Genomic DNA, 7,341 nt, shown 5'->3' on the forward strand with positions numbered 1-7,341 from the left:
ACTGGATTTCAGGTCACCATCAGAAAAGCTAAGTTTGCTGTACAGTAAGGATCAGATTGAATCTTGATTGCAGAACCATCCCTGATAGCAGAATCGTCCGTGATTGCAGAATCTTGGATGATTTCACAAAATTTCATCATCTTTGCAGAACCTGCTTTCCTTTCTAGGTTATGTCTCCTGCTTCATCCTTTGAGACCATCCCAGAAGATCTATAAGAGTCCATCTGGGAACTCACTAGGCATTCTTGGAAGGAAAAGAAGAAAGATTGTTGGTTGGAATAAAAACAGAGTTGAATGAGTTCCAGAAAGCAGGGTTCTCAAACTCATGGACAACAATTTGTGGAGCAAAACAACTTCAAAAAACCAACTGGAAGCAAAACTCGGAGAAGTAAGATGAGAGGGGCCTGTTCACGAAAGAAGACAGCTGGTCCACAGCAGAAGAATCTTGAACCAGCTCTCCCAGGATGATGGTGGGGGGTCGCTCAGCACAGAACCTCCCTTCAGGATCCATTAGGTAGACAAAAAACAAACAAACAAACAAACAAACAGAAGACTCCTGGAAACGGAGATGGTGGCAGTGCCAGCAAAGCACTTCAGCCCTCTTGGAATAAAAGGGCCCATTCCAACAGTATGTGCAACATACTGTTGAAACTGAAGTGGTATTTAAGAAAAGGATGGAAGTTAAACTGAAGATTCTTGAAGAATTAAAACCATGGCTTGTTGAGGACTGGGACTTATTTACAAGGCAGAAGCAGCTCTTTCAACTCCTAAGAGAAACATATATGCCATTCTGGAAGAGTATGTGAATTGCAAGAAATCACAGGGAAACATCAATAGTAAGGAATACCCAGTTAATGAAATTGCGGCAGGAATAAAAGAATATTTCAACGTGATGTTGGGCATTCAGTTGCTTAACAAATTTGAGAGGCTCCAGTATGCTGCAATCCTCTCAGCTAACCCTGGTGCACCAATTTCATAGGTTTACACAGCGCACCTACTGAGATTATTTGTAGGAATCGGAGCAATTTTGGCATATACACCCCTTGGTGAGAAGGGCCTTGTGTTATTGTTGGGCTATTTGCATGATTTCCAAAAATATCTGGCAAGGAATTCCACAAGGATTGCAAGCTTTTTTTCTCATTTCAAAGTTGCTGCTAGTGTATGCAGTAATTCACCAAAGAATAAACATTCAGTAAAACATTTTGTTGCCTACACTAGTTGACCATATTCCTTGAAGGCTGGTGGTTCTATCCCTTTGACACTACACAATTTTCTATATGTGTTAATGCTACTGATTTAATGCCCTGATTAATCATGTTAATTAATGCAAGATTAATCCCAGTTACTACCCTGATTCCTAGTGCCAAATGATTCAACTTAATGTATATACTTGAAAACCCATGCATTTATGCTCTTTTTTAAAAAAATGGTGTGTGAAGTGAAACAGCCCATCCTGTCTGCAAGTCCATCTATGTTGTTTCTTAGGTATACTATCTTTAAGTTGCTGAAGGATGGTGGTTTGTTTAATGGTTTTTGTATTTGATTCTAATGCACATTCTAACATGACAGAGGCAATGAATTATTGTGTAACCAAGCTTTTGTGGAAAAGTTGATATTTTAGGAATTGTATTTCAGATCTTCAATAAAATTTGTTTCTAAATTTCAAAGCAAAAAAACAAAATACATGAAGTAAAAATTGATAGAACTACCAGGAAAAAAGGAATTTATAATTATAATTAGAGATTTCAATACTAACCTCTCAATAATTAATAGAACTAATAAATAGAAAATCAGTAAGGATCTAGAAGTTGTGAACATGATCAACCATCTTAAAATTACTGACATTTACAGAAGAGTGAAAAGCATATTCTTTTTAGTGTACATGGAGCTCTTACCAAAATAAATCGTATTCTGGCCATAAAACAGGTCTCAATAAATGTGAAAGGATTCAAAGCATACCAAGTATGTTCTGTGACCATAACAAAATTAAATTAGAAATCAATAATGGAAAAATCTGGAAAATCCTCAAATATTTGGAAACTAAATGATACACTTTAAATAACTTATGAGTTAAAGTCAATAGGGAAATTAGTATTTTCAACAGAATGAGAGTGAAAACACAACATGTCAAATTTGTACAAAGCCACTAAAGCACTGCTTGGAAATTTATAGCACTACCTACATTAGGAAAAAAGAAAGTCTCAAATCAGTGACCTCAGTTTTCAAGACAGCAGAATAGAAAAAAAAGCATAAACTGATTCCCAAGAAAGGAGAAGAAAAGAAATAATACAGGTAAGAGCATTAGTCAATGGAATAGAAAACAAAAAGAAAATAGAGAAAATCAACGAAACCAAAAGCTGGTTCTTTGAGAGTAAAAAAATTGATCAACTTCTAGCCAAAGTGATCAGGAAAAGGAGAGGCGACACAGATTACCAATATCAGCAGTCACTGAGGAGCATCACCCTAGGTTCTACCGATATTCAATGATAACAAGGGAACGCTACGAACAACTTAGGCCAATTAACTTGACAATTTAGATGAAGGAATTCCATCTAATACACAATCTGCAAACGCTCACTCATGAAGAAATAGGCGACCTCAGTAAACTTGTAAGTATAAAAGAAATTGAATTCATACTTAAAAACTTTTCCACAAAGAAAGCTCCAGCGCATATGGCTTCACTGGTAAATTCTATTAAACCTATAAGGAAGAAATAATACTAATTCTACACAAACTCTTCTAGAAAATTGAAGAACAGAAAATACTTCCTATCTCATGTGAAACCAGTGTTATGATATGAAAACAAGACAAACAAGAAAAAAGACACAGACCAGTATCTCTCATTAATATAGGAACAAAAAGTCTAAACAAAATTTTAGCAGATCAAATTTAACAATACATAAAAAGGAAAATACATTATGACCAAAGAGGTTTATCCCAAGAATGCAAGTTTCATCTAACATTTGAAAAGTTAGTTAGATAGGAGGAATAAGTTCTACTGTTCCATTACACAGTAGGGTGACTCTAGTTAACAGTAATATATTATACATTTCAAAATAGCTACAATTTGAATGCTCTCACCTCAAAGAAATGATAAATGTGTGAGGTGCTAATTACCATAATTTGATTATTACATATTTTATACATGTATTAAAACATCACACTGCTCCATAAATATGTACATATCTGTCTAAATTAAAAATAAATTAATTAAACTGCCTAGCCAGTTAGTTCAGTTGGTTAAAGCATGTTGTTATAACACTGAGGTCAAGGGTTCAGAGCCCTGTACCAAGCAGCTGCAAAAAAAAAAAAAAAAGAGAAAGACAAAACAAAATCAATGTAATTCACCATGATAACAAACTTAACATAGACAATCCATATGTACAGCTCAATAGACATAGAAAAAGAATTTGAAAAAATAATCCAACATGCATGCATTACCGCTGGAAAACGAAAGTCAACAAACTAGGAATAGAAGAGAACTTAAATACGCTCTATGAAAATCTTACAGATAATATCATATTTAATGGTGAATGATTGAATGCTTTTCCCCACAATCAGAAAGCAAAACATGGATGTCTACTCTCATCACATCTATTAAACGTCATACTGAGGTTCAGTAAGGCAAGAGCTAGTACACTAAGGTAAGAAAAAGAAAAAAGAAATAAGGTAAGAAAAAGAAATCATCCAGATTGGGAAGGAAGAAGTAAAATTGTTTATTTGCAGAAAACATAAACATCTATGCATAAAATCTGGTGGAAGCTACAAAAAAGCTACTAGGGCTAACAAAGGAATTTAGTAAATTTGCCAGAAAAAGATTTACACCTAAAGCAATTTTATTTCTATATACTAGCAATAAATAATTGGGAATTGAAATTTTAAGAAATTTCCAAGTACAACAGTATAAGAAGAATGCAGTACCTAAAGATAAGTATGTCAAAAAACGTGTAAGACATATACATTGAAAATTATAAAATACTGCTGAAATTAAGGAAGACCAAAAATTATAGAGAAATATATCTTGTTTATAATTCAGAAGACTAAATATATTGTTAAGCTGTCAGTTATCCAGTTTGATCACTAGAATCAACATAATCCCATTCAAAATCCCAGCAGGGTTTTTTTTTTTTTTTAATAGAAAATGTGAGGCCGAGCCCGTGGTGCACTTGGGAGCGCAGCGACGCTCCCGCTGCCAGTTCAGGTCCTATATAGGAATGGCCGGTGCACTCACTGGCTGAGTACCGGTCACAAAAAAGAAAAAAAAAGAAAAGAAAAAGAAAATGTGAAGCTGATTCTACAGTTCTTATGGAAAATAGAAAGGTCCTAGAGTAAACCAAACATTACATAATTTCAAGACTTTATAAGTAATCAGGACAGCTGACAAATAGAGAATTGAAACAGAATAGAGAATCCAGAAATAGATCCACACATTTCTGGCAACGAACTTCTGACAAAGGTGGAAAGAAAATTAAATGAAGAAAAGAATGTTCTTTTCAACAAATGGAACTATTGGCTATTTCTGTGCAAACAATCACCCATACCTTGTGTCATATTCTTAAACTAATTCAAAATGGGTTATAGACTTTAATGTAAAACCTAAAACTATAAAAGTTGTAGGAAAAATGAGAGAAAATTTTTGTTGAACATGGGTTAGGCAAAGATTTCTTAGATTTGACATCAGAAGCATGATTCATGAAAGTGAAAGTTGATAATTTGGACTTTATCAAAACACTTTTCAAAGTAAGTGATAAATACAAACCACACACTGGGAAAAATTCACTACAGAGCATCTGTTTAATAAAGGACTTGTATCCAAAATATATAAAGAACTCTTAAAGCTCATTTAAGAAAAAAGCCCAGTAAAACATAACCCAGTAAAATAAACACTTTACTAAATAAGGTGTGTGGGTAGCAAAGAAGCACATTTTAAAATGCTCAACATCATTAATTGTCCAATTTAAACCACAATGAGTTGCCACTACACATTTATTAGAATAGCTAAAATTTGAAAGACTGATTATACCAAGTGCCACGTTTTGTTTCGTTTTTTAATATTCTGGAAACTATACTTTATATATAACAGTATAAAAAATTATTTTGTTTCTTTTTTATAGCTGCACAGTATTCTTTGGTTTATTCAATGTCTCTTTTATTGATGGAAATTTTATTTCTAGTCTTGTTACTATAAATAATACTGGAGTAACATAGTTTTTTACATATATATTTTCAACATCCGTTGTTCCCCACTATTTTTGACATAGAGCTTTAGAAGTGGGATTGTTGAGTCAATGGGTAAATACACATGTAACTTTGGGCGATGTTGCAAAATTCTCATTCATAGGGGTTGTATCATTTTGCATAGTGATCAGCAATGCATGAGAGTGGCTGTTTCCACCACATTCTCTCACCAGCAGAGTACGGGGTACTTCAAAAGCTTATGGAAAGATTCGTATTATCTTTTAATTCTGTTTTTCCACAGACTTTTTGAAGTATCCTCATATGTTGTCATATATTTGGATCTGGCCAAGGTAAGTGAGAAATGGTGACTCAGTGTAGGCTTTATTTGTATTTCTCTTATTATGAACAAGGCAGTGTGTGTTTCCATATGTCTACAAGATATTTATATTTCTTTTCCCAGATCCGTTCATTCTTTCAGCCCATTTTTCCATAGGTTTGCTGGCCACTTTCCTCTATATTTGTGAAGCTTTTTATATTTTAGAAATATGAATCGCTTTTAATATGTTACAAATATATTTTCTCAGGTTGTCACCGTCAAATTTAGCTTATTTTGCAATTTTTGTGGGGTAGGGAACTGGGCAAGTTTTTTTATACTTAAGTAATCAAGTTTACAAATCTCTTCCCTTGTTGCTCCTAGATTTTGAGACATAATTAGGATTGCCCAACGCATGAGACATAGAGATTTTTTTCTAGTAAAGCATTTTTTCATTTTCATTATTTCCATTCAGGTTGCTGATCCATTTGGAATTTATCCTTGTGAACAATGAGTAAAAGATCAATGATTATCAAGATAATCATTTTCCATATGGTTATGGAGATATGCCAATACCACATATTAAAAAGTCTATTTATCGGGCCAGCCCCGTGGCTCACAGGGATGGCTGGTGCACTCGCTGGCTGAGTGTGGTGCCAACAACACTGTGCCGAGGGTTGCGATCGCCTTACTGGTCCAAAAAAAAAAAAGCCTGTTTTTCTTCAGCTGCCTTTTATTGTATCCCAGATGTCCACTGCACTGGGATCTGATTCTGGATTTTTGTCCCATCCTGTGGCTAGTCTGTGTCCTTGGGATGCTACCCTACTGAGTAATGACAGGGCCTGCCCTGCCCTGTCACTGTGCCCTACATTGCTCTTCTCCTTAGGCTTTCCCTGCTTCATGCGTGATTGTTCTTCTGAATTGACTTTAGATTCAACTCAAAGACATCTCTTTAAAGATCTACAAGTGCTTTTTTTTCTTTCTGCAGTGTAAATGTCCCCAGTTTCCTCAACTTTTGGAAAGTGATTTCCAGACCATTCATTCTCCCTGTCCTTTTCCATGAGTTAAGTAACCTTAAAATGTGGGACCTAGAACTGGACCCACTGGCATAGGGGTGATGATGGCACGACTGCACAGGATAAGGTTTTTCAAAGGGGTGTCACCAGAATGGGAGGCCGCGTGAGCAGCTGGAGCTTGGGCGGTACAGAGTAAGCAGAGGATGGAGGGCACGGGGCCACTCATTTCCTGTCCGGATGGGAGGGGGCTGGGGGTCTCGGCACTTTGTGACATAGAGGGCCAGCTCTGAGCAGCTGAAGAGGCCTGCCTTCCTCCTGTACCCCGTCCCTGGCCCATGGGCCTCTCCCAGTAGCCGATTGGCCGCCTCACTCCAGCCCCTTGTGTCGTCCATTCTCTTAGCTCCTACGGTGGGCGAGGCACATTTGTCGCCTCCACTTGCTTGGATGCTTCCGCTCGGCTGCCCACGCAGGCCCCGCCCACGCAGCACCGTCTGACATGTTCACAGTGTTCACTATCATCACTGTGGTTACAGTGCTCTCAGTGTTCCGTGGCTGAAGAGCTGGCCACGGGGCAGACAGATTTCAGTCTACTCCGTGAGCTGGACGGTCTCCATTAGAGGAGATGGTGAAGGAGACGAGTCCTGTGCCATGAGCAGGAAGGTCTCCATTAGAGGAGATGGTGAAGGAAACGAGTCCTTTGCTGTGATCCGGGCAGTCTCCATAAGAGGAGACCGTGAAGGAGATGAGTCCTGTGCCATGAACTGGACAGTCTCTGTGAGAAGAGACGATGAAGGAGAAAAGTCCTGTGCCTTGAGCTGAACAGTCTCCATGAGAG

General features: G+C 37.0%; 1 pseudogene; it reads left to right on the forward strand.

The window, feature by feature from the left end:
• Window positions 1–276: 276 nt before the first annotated feature.
• On the forward strand, window positions 277–7,062 carry LOC134390195 (mortality factor 4-like protein 2; annotated as a pseudogene).
• Window positions 7,063–7,341: the final 279 nt, after the last annotated feature.

This window comes from Cynocephalus volans, chromosome 11 (genome assembly GCF_027409185.1).
Source record: "Cynocephalus volans isolate mCynVol1 chromosome 11, mCynVol1.pri, whole genome shotgun sequence".
NCBI lineage: Eukaryota > Metazoa > Chordata > Mammalia > Dermoptera > Cynocephalidae > Cynocephalus > Cynocephalus volans.